At 46.9% G+C, this 11,899-nt stretch overlaps 1 long non-coding RNA gene across 1 annotated transcript; it reads left to right on the top strand.

Annotated features, from left to right (window-relative positions):
• The first annotated feature begins 2,342 nt into the window (after positions 1–2,342).
• Positions 2,343–5,194, top strand: LOC140427316 (uncharacterized). Its single transcript, XR_011948463.1, has 3 exons — positions 2,343–2,524; positions 3,622–3,885; positions 5,009–5,194. It is a non-coding gene; the product is annotated as an uncharacterized lncRNA (long non-coding RNA).
• The last annotated feature ends 6,705 nt before the right edge of the window (positions 5,195–11,899 follow it).

The following is an 11,899-nucleotide window of genomic DNA, read 5'->3' as shown; positions in this document are numbered from 1 at the left end:
CTGTTGAACCAAGTCACAAACACTCCTTCCATGGCCAACAAATCCTGAGCCTCCAGCCCAGAGGTAGGGACGCTAACACTGAAGTACAAGGCCTGTAGTAAACAGTATTCGATGATTTCTGATTCATGCTAATGAGATTAATGGATATATTTTCAGAACCATGTACCCCACAGAATGTTGATGCTGCGCTGGACTGCACTACTAACATTGCATTGGTGTCCTGGAACTCCAGTAATGGTTCAAGATTGTACACTGCTAACGCTGCAGGCAGAGATGGACAACAGCACTCCTGTATCACCTCAAATACATGGTGTGAAATCATTGATCTGCATTGTGACGAGTGGTACAATGTGACAGTGACAGCACATGATGATAACTGCAACAGCTTAGAAAGTTTAGAAAAAGAAATCAAAGCAGGTAAATTTTTGCATGATTAATTATTTTGTATTTACTCAACTGATGAATCAAAGCAAGTACGCACTTCTTGAGATATCTTGTATAATTGAAAATACTATTCCATTTAGAGGCAAGGGCTGTCAAACTAGTTAATGATCTGGGGCGGCACGGTGGCACAGTAGTTAGCACTGCTGCCTCACGGTGCTGAGGACCCGGGTTCGACCCCGGCCCTGGTGTCCATGTGGAGTTTGCACATTCTCCCCGTGTCTGCATGGGTCTCACCCCCACAAGCCAAAGATGTGCAGGGTAAATGGATTGGCCATGCTAAATTGTCCCTTAATTGACAAAAAAAGAACTAGCTATGCAAAATTTATTCTTAAAACATAATTAATGACCTGCTAATGGATCTCGTTCCATATTTAGATCAACATGAGAAATAGTTTCAAAGGCTGCACACTGACTCTCAGTTGAGCCCATTGTCATAATCAATCACCTCTTTATGTCAGCAATTCCCTCTTGTAATTGTGAGTAAACATCTATCAACTTACATCAATTTTAAATCTACAAGTTAATACAAATTATTTCCAAACAATTTCCATAGAAGAATGGTTTAAAAAAATTTGAAGACTTGACATGTGGGGCGGGATTCTCCGAAATGGAGGCAGAGTGTTCGCGCCGTCGTGAACGCCGTCAAGGTTCACGATGGCGTGAAACGGCCCCTATCCCGACCGATTCAGGGCCCGATAATGGGCTAGGAGCGGCGCCGCGTCATTTACGCGCGCCAGGCCTTGGTGCCGCGTAAAGGCGGCGCCGCACACATGACGCGGCCGGCGCCGCATAACTGGCATCACCCGCGCATGCACGGGTTGGCCGGCGCTAACCCGCGCATGCATGGTTGCCGTCCTCTCCGAGTCTGCCCCGCAAGAAGATGTCTGATGGATCTTGCGGGGCTGCGGAAGAAAGGAGGTCCTCCTTCAGAGAGGCCGGCCCGACGATCGGTGGGCACCGATCGCGGGCCAGACCCCATTTGAGGCCCCCCCCCCGGTGCAGGATCCCCCCTCGCCCCCCCGCAGGCCGCCCCCCCAGCTTTCCCGCGTTGTTCCCGCCGGCAGCGACCAGGTATGGACGGCGCCGGGGGGAACCCACCGTTTTGGGCAGGCCGCACGGCCCATCCGGGCCGGAGAATCGCGGGGGTACCAGTAAATCGCCATTGTGGCTGTCTCGGGCGATTCACTGTACCGCGCCGCGCAAAACGTGATTGTGCCGATCTGGCCGCTTCCGTGAATCACGGGAGGGCGTTGGACCGGCGTCGCGGGGAAATTTGGCGACCCAGGCGATTCTCCCAACCGGCGTGGGAGCGGAGAATCGCGCCCGTGGACTTTAGAATTTCTGATGGAAAACTTTGATGCAGAATGTGGTCAAAATATGACAACAGGAAGTAAATTTTGTTGTCAGAAATGCATGCATTTTCAAGATTGTTTGGTGGTCGTCTATTTTAAGTTAAAAGCAAGTTTTCTGGTTACTGATTTTCTTGACTATTAAAAAATGCAAATAACATATACAACAAATGCATCTAGATAGCCAACATAAATAAAAATTAGGTCAGTATCTTTCTATCTACCAAGTGCCGATTTCAGTGCTCAAACAAAATTCACTCAGTGCTGGGCAGGGTTTGAAGCTACTGCACTGCAACAAATCAAATTTGCTTGTACAACCAAAGTACGCCCCTTTATCTGCCGCAACATGCAGTGTTGCCAGTGATCATGTTGGTGCAAAACGTAGCGTACTGTAATCGATTCTTATTGCAAATATCAATAACTGGCTCTAACAACTTACTTTTGTAATACAATGCCCTACCTAGCACCATGTGACCCAATCAACCCAACCGCATACTTGGACTGTGATGCGGATGCTATTGAGGTTTTCTGGGATAACAGTGATGGAGCAGTGTCATATGCCGTGGCAGCAGAAAATGGTGATGGATTGACACATTCCTGTAACACGACAGACACATACTGTGAGCTCGCAAACTTACAATGTGGCCAAATATACAACATATCCATAATAGGATTCAATGAACCGTGTAACACCTTACGGCCCTCCAAGAGTTTTACAACAATTGAAACAGGTAAAAGTATTTTACTTTACGCCATAGTTGATTAATTTAATTCATTCCAGTTTCATTTTAATGCTTTACGCAGATAATTTTAAGAAGTAAAGATCATATCTGAGAGTTGGGTTAATGTTGCTGAATCCAGCACTCTGTTCCATTGCATGATCAACCTTCTTCATATCCATTCCCTAATAACACCTGCTTTTTCTGGATATTCTGAAATAAATATTTCTCTGTATGGCACCCTACAGGATTTAGTCCATCATTTCTTTACATTTCAATTGAACATATCCACAGTCAGGTATTGAAAAAGGACTTAACATGTTTTTGCAGCAGTGTCCATTATCTTTAAATCCTGGCCCTGCTGCATTCCCAAGTTTGTGTCATCTAACCGGACCATAATGAGTGAAGAGATTTAGCTAAGTAGTGGAACTTCAGAATGCTTCCGTGTGATTATATCTGTCCCGCTAAATGAACTAGAACTTCCGGCTGTTACCGTAAACTGGACTTAAACTTGTGAAGAAGATACAGACTACAAACAGGAATTCATGACATGTTCGATCAGCTTGTATCAATCCTAAAAAGGAATCAAGGGCTTTAAAGGCATGTGCTGATTTCTGAGTGGACAATCTTTTACCAATACAGCTTTCTTATTAGGATCCAAATCCAGGGGACGTACATTTCTCAGAACAGCTGCTATTTGTCTTTTCCCCCAGTTTTGTTAAATATATACTTCTCTCAGGTCCAGTGGCTAGACATTTTAAAACACTGCTCCACGTTACTGTGTTCCACTTCCTAGTAATCTTTGCTTATCTTTAAATCTTTGCTTCTCTTTCTATCTTTTACCTCCTGCCCCCACTACCCACCCCCTTGCGTGTCATATTATGCACCAATGTGCAGCAGATCTTGGCATTGTTCCCGAGGTTAAACGCTGTGATCTGGAACCAAGTCTACCCATGAGTAAAGACTACCAAAAATCATCTCATTTTAATCAATATTTAAAGAAACCTAGCTGTAACAGTCTTAAATGAAAGATTGGTAATTGGCAGAAATTATCAGTGCACAGAATGGAAACTAATATTTCTTTTCTACAACTGCTTAATTACATACAGCTCCCTGCACCCCACTGCTTGTTGATGCTCATGTGGATTGTGCTTTGAATGCGGCGTCATTGGAGTGGATGGAAAGTGATGGGGCTGACTCGTACATTGCATTTTTGGAGATGAACAGCGGAGACAGACTGTCGTGCAACACCACAGACACAAGCTGCAGAGTCTTCCATCTCCCGTGTGGAGAGAGTTACTCAGTGACTGTAATGGCACGGGCTGGTCACTGCAGCAGTGCCATACACTTTTCAAAATTGGAAATTCAGTCAGGTATTTAACTTCAAAGCCAATGTGACTAAAGGGACAATGGGACAAATGAGAAGGGATGTAGAAAATCTAAGAAAACAATAACATATAAAGATAACAATGAAGAACATCTTAGGACAAAGAAAAGTCAATTGGCTTAAACAGACACCTCACTTTTTTGACAGATCTTTATCTGCCTTGCAATAATTCTTCATCCTCTCTCCCTCAAGAAACATGATTAGTTGTTCCATGTGTCTTGTTTATGTCATTTGCTTTATGGTTTTCCACTTTGCCATCATACTCCTTGTGTAAAACAATTCTGCCTCAATTCCCTATTGAACATGGAATAGAAGTAGCACAGTGTGTTATAATACTATACTTTCATCCCTGGAACCTTGATCTGAACTCAGCTGAGTATCAGTGAAACACATTTTGCCACTCAATGCTGTCCAGGAAGCACAATTCCACAGTACAAAAAAGGTCACTGCGATAGGGAATACAAACATTATAGTTGTGCCGCGTTCCTATAAAGCTACAGATTAAGACAGAATAAAGGGGCCTTTACCTCACACTGCAGGTATGCTACATGCGACCTGGAATGCGGACTGCTTTATAATTACTCCCAGGCCATGTCAGGAATTGTGGATTATTTTTTAAAGAGAAGATTCCCTTCACAGGAAATGGGTAGTGCCTTTATGGTGACTTTATTCAGTGAACGGTTAGGAATAATCTGGAATGATGGTCTCCCTACTCCAGATGTTAGTTGCACTTAGAAACCAGAAGATTACTTTAGAGGAAGGAAGAAAATAGCCATTTGATAGAACTGAACCCTTTCCTCTGCTGCACCCTACTTTCCTCCCTGCCCACCCACATCCCACTTCACAAAATGTGTTGGTAGCAATAAAAGCAGCTGGTTCAGAAACTAGTGAAGGTCCCAATGAATTCAAAAGCTAAATTTAAGTCACAGTCGAGCTGGGATTCAATGCAGTCCCTCTACATAGACTCTCAATCCTCTACAGCCAATAGGGTGCTCATGATTAAATGTTTATTCTCCACCTTTATCTTATTTAATTAGAACCTTGGTACTCTGATGACGTAACTCATGGCATTTATTCATCTGTTTTCCTTTTTTTTTCCTCCATCAAAGTGCCATGTCCCCCTCAGAAAGTCGAAGCTTATAGCGAGAATAATACTGCCTTGATATCATGGGATGCCAGTAATCACACGGTGTCATACATTGCAACAGCAGAAGGGCGTGATGGAGACATAGGCACCTGTACCACCTCTGGATTCAACTGTCAGATTCCGGCACTCCATTGTAGTCAAACATATACCATCACCGTTCAAGGCTTTGATGATAAATGCAACAGTAAAAAAAGCTCCAGTCATGATATTGGGACAGGTAATCAAATGCATATTACCATTAATACATGTAGCATCTTACTCATACATTGCCTGATTTGTACAGCAGTATGTTTGAGCCTGTTGAAAAGACTATAAAAATGAAGAGATGCTAGAGATGATTTCTCTGTTACTGAGAAGGTTGGGGACAATAATCATATTTATGTAAGAGGTTGCGGATTATGAGAGATTTTCTTAATGCACTGACACAATGCAACGCTATTATGTGAAATGTTGCATAGTAACCTTTCTATTCTCTACATTTTACAAAGCCTGAGTTAATATAAATTTAACAACAGTTTCACCTTGAGAATTCCAATGCAAATAAGATTGAACTTGCCAAAGCTATTTTCTATTCGACATCTAGCAACTATTGACGTTCTTTAGTCTAGTGTGTCGTCTTCATCAGTAGCATTTATAGCCACGAGCATATGAGTGCTTCGTGTTTGCTGGATCTGAAAGATTTATTTGAATTGCAAGAGCGGCATCAGTCATTATGTACAGGAAACATTTGAGCAAACTCCTTTTGGGAAAAACTGGGTGCTACCTGAACTGAGACTCCATTTGGATGAACAGTAGCTATGGTTGTTGATGCCATTGCTTTTGTGCAAACTTTTCCCGTGTGATATTGTCGGTGTTTCCCCAAGTTTGAATTAATGTATTAATATTACTGCTATCATGATATACACCAGTATATCATGCTGCCGATACACACACACTGATTGACACACAGCAAGACCAATCAACACACACAACACCGCAGCCAATCACCAGTTAGAGCACACTCACTATAAAGACAGGGGGCATCAGAGTTCCCGCTCATTCGGGATGCAGCCTCCTGCAAGGACAGAGCTTACAGCTTACAGCACAGATCCTCACCATGTGCTGAGTGCATAGACTGGTTCGGACAGGCATAGGTCTTTAGTTTAATCTAACATCGTGTTAACCCACAGTGAAAGTATGTTCAACAGTTTATAACTTAATAAAATAATGTTGCACTATTTTAAGTGTTGGTGGCTTGTATGTGTTCCACGGATCCAGAACACCCAACACATCATGATACCAGGAGTTGAGGGATGTTAGAACTTCTTAGACCTACCTGCAAGTGATCTGCCTTCCACCAGCATACAGCCATCCTGCAAAATGGACAGCGTCCGCCCGCCGCCGCCGCTCCGCATCACCGGTAACCTAGGGGCCAACTGGAAGATATTCAAGCAACACTTCCAGCTCTACCTTGAAGCCACAGACCGGGAAGATGCCTCAGACACCAAGAAGATCGGTCTCTTCCTATCCACGGCCGGGGAACATGCCATCCACATTTTCAATTCTCTCACTTTTGCTGATGATGAAGATAAATCAAAATTCAAGACGGTCCTCCTCAAGTTTGACGCTCACTGCAACATAGAGGTGAATGAAAGTTTCGAGCGCTATGTATTCCAACAGCGTTTGCAGGGTAAGGATGAACCTCGCCAGTCCTTTCTCACCCACCTCCGCATCCTTGCGCAGTCCTGTAATTACGGGCCCACCTCCGACTCCATGATACGCGACCAGATCGTTTTCGGTGTTCAGTCAGACCCCCTACGCCAGCAGCTCCTCAAGGTAAAGCAGCTCACCCTAGCGACCACCATTGAGACCTGCGTGCTACACGAACACGCCACTAGTCGTTATTCCCACATCCAAGCGGCTGAAACGGCACGGCAAGGTCCCCACGAGGCAGAACGGGTCCAAGCAATCGAGCAACTCCAGGGCCTCAGCCTGGATGAGGGCGGCAATTTCGTGCACTTTTCGCGGACCCCCGCGCTTGTGCGCACCGAACGAGGGGATGGCGATGTCGACAAACGTACTGCGCAGGCACGCACCACATACGGCCGCACCGCGCATGCGCGTGGCGCAGTGAACGTACTGACGCTACAACGTGCGGCAACTGTGGCTCTGCCCACTTAAAGCGGCAATGCCCTGCCAAATCCCGACAATGCCTGAGATGTGGCAAACTTGGACATTATGCTGCTTTATGCAGATCAGCTCGGGCTGCCAATTTGTATCGCTCCGGCCAGACTTGCAGGAATGTCCGGGCCATTCAACCCACGGTCACCGAGTCCGATGCGGACCTACTACCCGATATTGACACCGAGGACCCGAAGGCACCTTTTCAAATCGGGATCGTTACAAAAAACAGGGTGTCCCCGAACAAAGAATCCAGCCTCTATCGGTATACAGCATCGATCCGGACAATGAGTGGTGTGCCACCCTTACGGTCAACCGGTCCCAAATACGATTCCGCCTGGACACTGGTGCCTCCGCCAATCTGACCTCCAAAGCCTTCGTGTCAAACCAGCCATCCTCCCATCAGCCTGCCAGCTATTAGATTGTAATGGCAATGCCATTGCTGCCAGTGGCTTGTGTCAGCTCGAAGTGACGCACAAGTCACGCAAAGCCATCCTTCCCTTTGAAATCGTGGGCTCCTCGAAAGCCTCCCTGCTTGGCGTGCAGGCATTCAAACTGTTGAACCTAGTTCAGAGAGTTCACTCTCTCTCTCCTGCTGACGCGTCTGCCTTTCAGGACACCGACTTCAGGGCACAGCTCGACGCCATTATCAACCAGTACCACGACGTCTTCGAGGGCATGGGCACGCTCCCGTACACCTACAAGATTTTATTAAAACTGAATGCCACGCCTGTGGTGCACGCACCTCGCAGGATCCCAGCAGCCCTTAAGGACCGCCTCAAGCAGCAGCTGCAGGACCTCCAGAACCAAGGAGTGATTTCCAAAGTCACGGGACCGACCGACTGGGTCAGTTCCATAGTATGTGCAAAAAAGCCTTCAGGCGAATTGAGAATTTTCATTGATCCCAAGGATCTAAATCTCAATATTATGAGAGAGCACTATCAAATTCCCAAGCGCGAAGAGCTCACATGTGAGATGGCTCGCGCTAAGCTCTTTACCAAACTCGACGCCTCAAAAGGATTCTGGCAAATCCAGCTCGACAAATCCAGCAGGAAACTTTGCACATTTAATACCCACTTTGGCAGATATTGTTACAACAGGATGCCGTTCGGGATCATCTCTGCATCAGAAGTGTTCCATAGGATTATGGAACAAATGATGGAAGGCATTAAAGGTGTTCGCGTCTATGTCGATGACATAATCATTTGGTCCACCACCCCGCAGGAGCATGTTAGTCGCCTCCAGCGCGTATTCAGACGTATACAAGAGCATGGCCTCCGCCTCAACAGGGCCAAATGCTCTTTTGGTCAGACGGAACTCAAGTTCCTCGGGGACCACATCTCCCAGTTGGGTGTACGGCCATATGCGGACAAGGTAGCTGCCATCACAGCTATGAAAACACCAGAGGACAAGAAGGCGGTCCTCCGATTTCTGGGCATGGTCAATTTTTTAGGGAAATTTATCCCTAACCTCGCCTCTCATACCACGGCTCTCAGGAACCTGGTCAGGAAGACGACAGACTTCCAATGGCTCCCTGCCCACGAGGGCGAATGGAGAGAACTCAAAGCAAAACTGACCATGGCCCCGGTCTTAGCTTTCTTTGATCCAGCAAAGGAGACCAAAATTTCGACCGATGCCAGTCAATCCGGCATTGGGGCAGTGCTCCTTCAACGTGATGAGGCCTCATCATGGGCCCCCATTGCATATGCGTCACATGCGATGACCCCCACGGAGCAGCGCTACGCACAGATAGAAAAGGAGTGCCTAGGCCTTCTGGTCGGTGTGGTTAAGTTTCACGATTATGTCTACGGACTTCCTCAATTCACCGTCGAGACCGATCATCGCCCGCTGGTCAATATAATACAGAAAGACTTGAACGACATGACGCCTTGCCTCCAGCGTATTCTTCTCAAGCTCCGGCGATACGACTTCCAGCTGGTATACACCCCAGGCAAAGACCTCATCATTGCTGACGCTCTCGCCAGGGCAGTCAACACGCCATGTAACCCAGCGGGATTTGTCTGCCAGGTTGATGCCCATGTGGCATTCGCGGCCTCCAATCTACCTGCCACGGATGAACGCCTCATCCAAATTCGCCGTGAGACAGCGGATGACCCCTTGCTACAGCGTGTCATGCGCCACCTAACGGACTGGTGGCTCAAGGGCCAATGCCCTCAGTTCTATAATGTCAGAGATGATCTGGCGGTAGTAGACGGGGTTCTTCTTAAACTGGACCGCATTGTCATCCCGCATAGCATGCGCCAGCTTGTCCTGGAACAACTACACGAGGGCCACCTTGGCGTGGAAAAGTGCCGCCGACGGGCCCGAGAGGCAATGTACTGGACCGGCATTAATGAGGACATAGCCAACACAGTGCTCAACTGCCCCACTTGTCAGCGCTTCCAGCCGGCCCAACCACGTGAGACCCTGCAGCCCCATGAGTTGGTCTCGTCACCATGGACCAAGGTGGGCATCGACCTGTTCCACGCGCTGGGTAGAGACTATGTCCTGATCGTGGACTACTTTTTGAATTACCCGGAGGTGATATGGTTGCACGACATCACCTCGTCTGCCGTCATTCATGCATGTAAAGAAACATTTGCTCGACACGGCATCCTGCTCACGGTTATGACGGACAATGGCCCCTGCTTCGCCAGCCAGGAATGGTCCAACTTTGCCAGGCGATACAATTTTGCCCATGTGACATCCAGTCCCCTGTACCCCCAATCCAACGGCAAAGCGGAATTGCCCTTAGTGTCCAAAATTGCCCTTAGTGTTGGGTGGGGTCACTGGGTTATGGGGATAGGGTGGAGGTGTTGACCTTGTGTAGGGTGCTCTTTCCAAGAGCCGGTGCAGACCCGATGGGCTGAATGGCCTCCTTCTGCACTGTAAATTCTATGTAAATTCTATGAAATATAGTCAAACAGCTCCTATGCAAGGCTGCCGATGCTGGGTCGATTTCCACCTTGCCTTGCTGGCCTATCGCTCCGCCCCGCTGTCCACTGGCCTGTCGCCAGCCCAGTTACTCATGGGTTGTGCCCTGAGGACGACGGTGCCGTCCATCCATGCCCCAGACCTCGACCACGTTCCGGTCCTTCGCCAGATGCAGCTGTCTCGTGCACAGCACAAGGCGGCTCATGACTCCCGTGCAGCTGATCTCCTTGCTCTGGCTCCAGATGACAACGTCTGCGGCCATCTTCCAGATGGGGGCTGATCTGCGACTGCTGTTGTCCTTCGGCAGGTGGCCCCCTGCTCGTTCCTGGTTCATTTACCGGATGGCTCTGTTCTGCGCCGCAATCGACGCGCCCTTTGTCTCATTCCACGCTCGCCACGTGATCCTCCACTGTCGCCTCAGCCTCCTGCTGACCCTGCCACGGACTATGCAGAGCTCCCTGTCACTCTGCCTCCCCCTGACTCTGACGCAGTCCAGCCCGCTCCTGAACCGGCGGCTCTCGACCCACCCTTGAGGCGGTCAACCAGAATTCGTCGCCTACCTCAGAGACTTAATTTATGAACTTTGCAGACTTATAGACTCTCTGAATTGTTTCGTTGCTTTGTTTGATCGTTTCCCTGGTTTGTATATAGTGTTGATCTCATTATTCTTGTTGCATACTGCTTCTCTGCACCAGGCACCTTCCAAATAGCTTAGTTCTCATGTACGTAGTCCTGTAAATATGTCTTCGCACCCCATACGTAGTTAGGAACATTCTCACCATACATTATTTATTGCCACACACATACATTCTTTTATAAAAGGGGGGATGTCATAATATACACCAGTATATCATGGTGCAGATACACACACACTGATGGACACACAGCAAGACCAATCAGCACACACAACACCGCAGCCAATCACCAGTTAGAGCACACTCACTATAAAGACAGAGGGCATCAGAGTTCCCGCTCATTCGGGATGCAGCCTCCTACAAGGACAGAGCTTACAGCTTACAGCACAGGTCCTCAGCATGTGCTGAGTGCATAGACTGGTTCGGACAGGCATAGGTCTTTAGTTTAATCTAACATCGTGTTAACCCACAGTGAAAGTATGTTCAACAGTTTCTAACTTAATAAAATAGTGTTGCACTAATTTTAAGTGTTGGTGGCCTGTATGTGTTCCACGGATCCAAAACACCCAACACATCAACTGCTGAACACCCAACACAAAGATATGAAAATATTAACTGCTGCATATATTTTTGTTTCCCACTTGAGCTAGCCACTGAGATTACTTCATGAAGTCTTTAGTGTTTAATATCCAGTGACAATCGGTTCAGTGCTGCACTGGGATAGTACGCCAACTATGCTCGGGAATGGATTGATGCCCCTAATTTTCTCCTCAGTTTGCAATCTTGCCCCTATTAGTGGGAAGGGACAATTGGTCCTTTGTTGAATGTGGTGGGAGGAGGCAGAATTGAGTCGAAAGTTAATACTGATGTATTCGCCACTGAATGCCATTTTACGTGGCATTAATGGGTACCTACCCTAATATTCATAGTCTTGGAACAATGTAAAAAAATAAGTGAGCTGGATAGATTCAAAAAGGATTTCATAAACCATTGAAATGAATGGTTAGTCTTTTCAAAGAGATTATTTTCATTATATAATAATCATGATGTAACTATACTTTAATATACCTTATTGTTTATAATAATTTATCATTGTCCTTTACCTGCTCTACAGCACCATGTGC

This window comes from Scyliorhinus torazame, chromosome 7 (genome assembly GCF_047496885.1).
Source record: "Scyliorhinus torazame isolate Kashiwa2021f chromosome 7, sScyTor2.1, whole genome shotgun sequence".
Classification (NCBI taxonomy): domain Eukaryota; kingdom Metazoa; phylum Chordata; class Chondrichthyes; order Carcharhiniformes; family Scyliorhinidae; genus Scyliorhinus; species Scyliorhinus torazame.
Note: the sequence above shows the minus strand (reverse complement) of the source record. Positions and strands in the feature narration are given on the sequence as shown.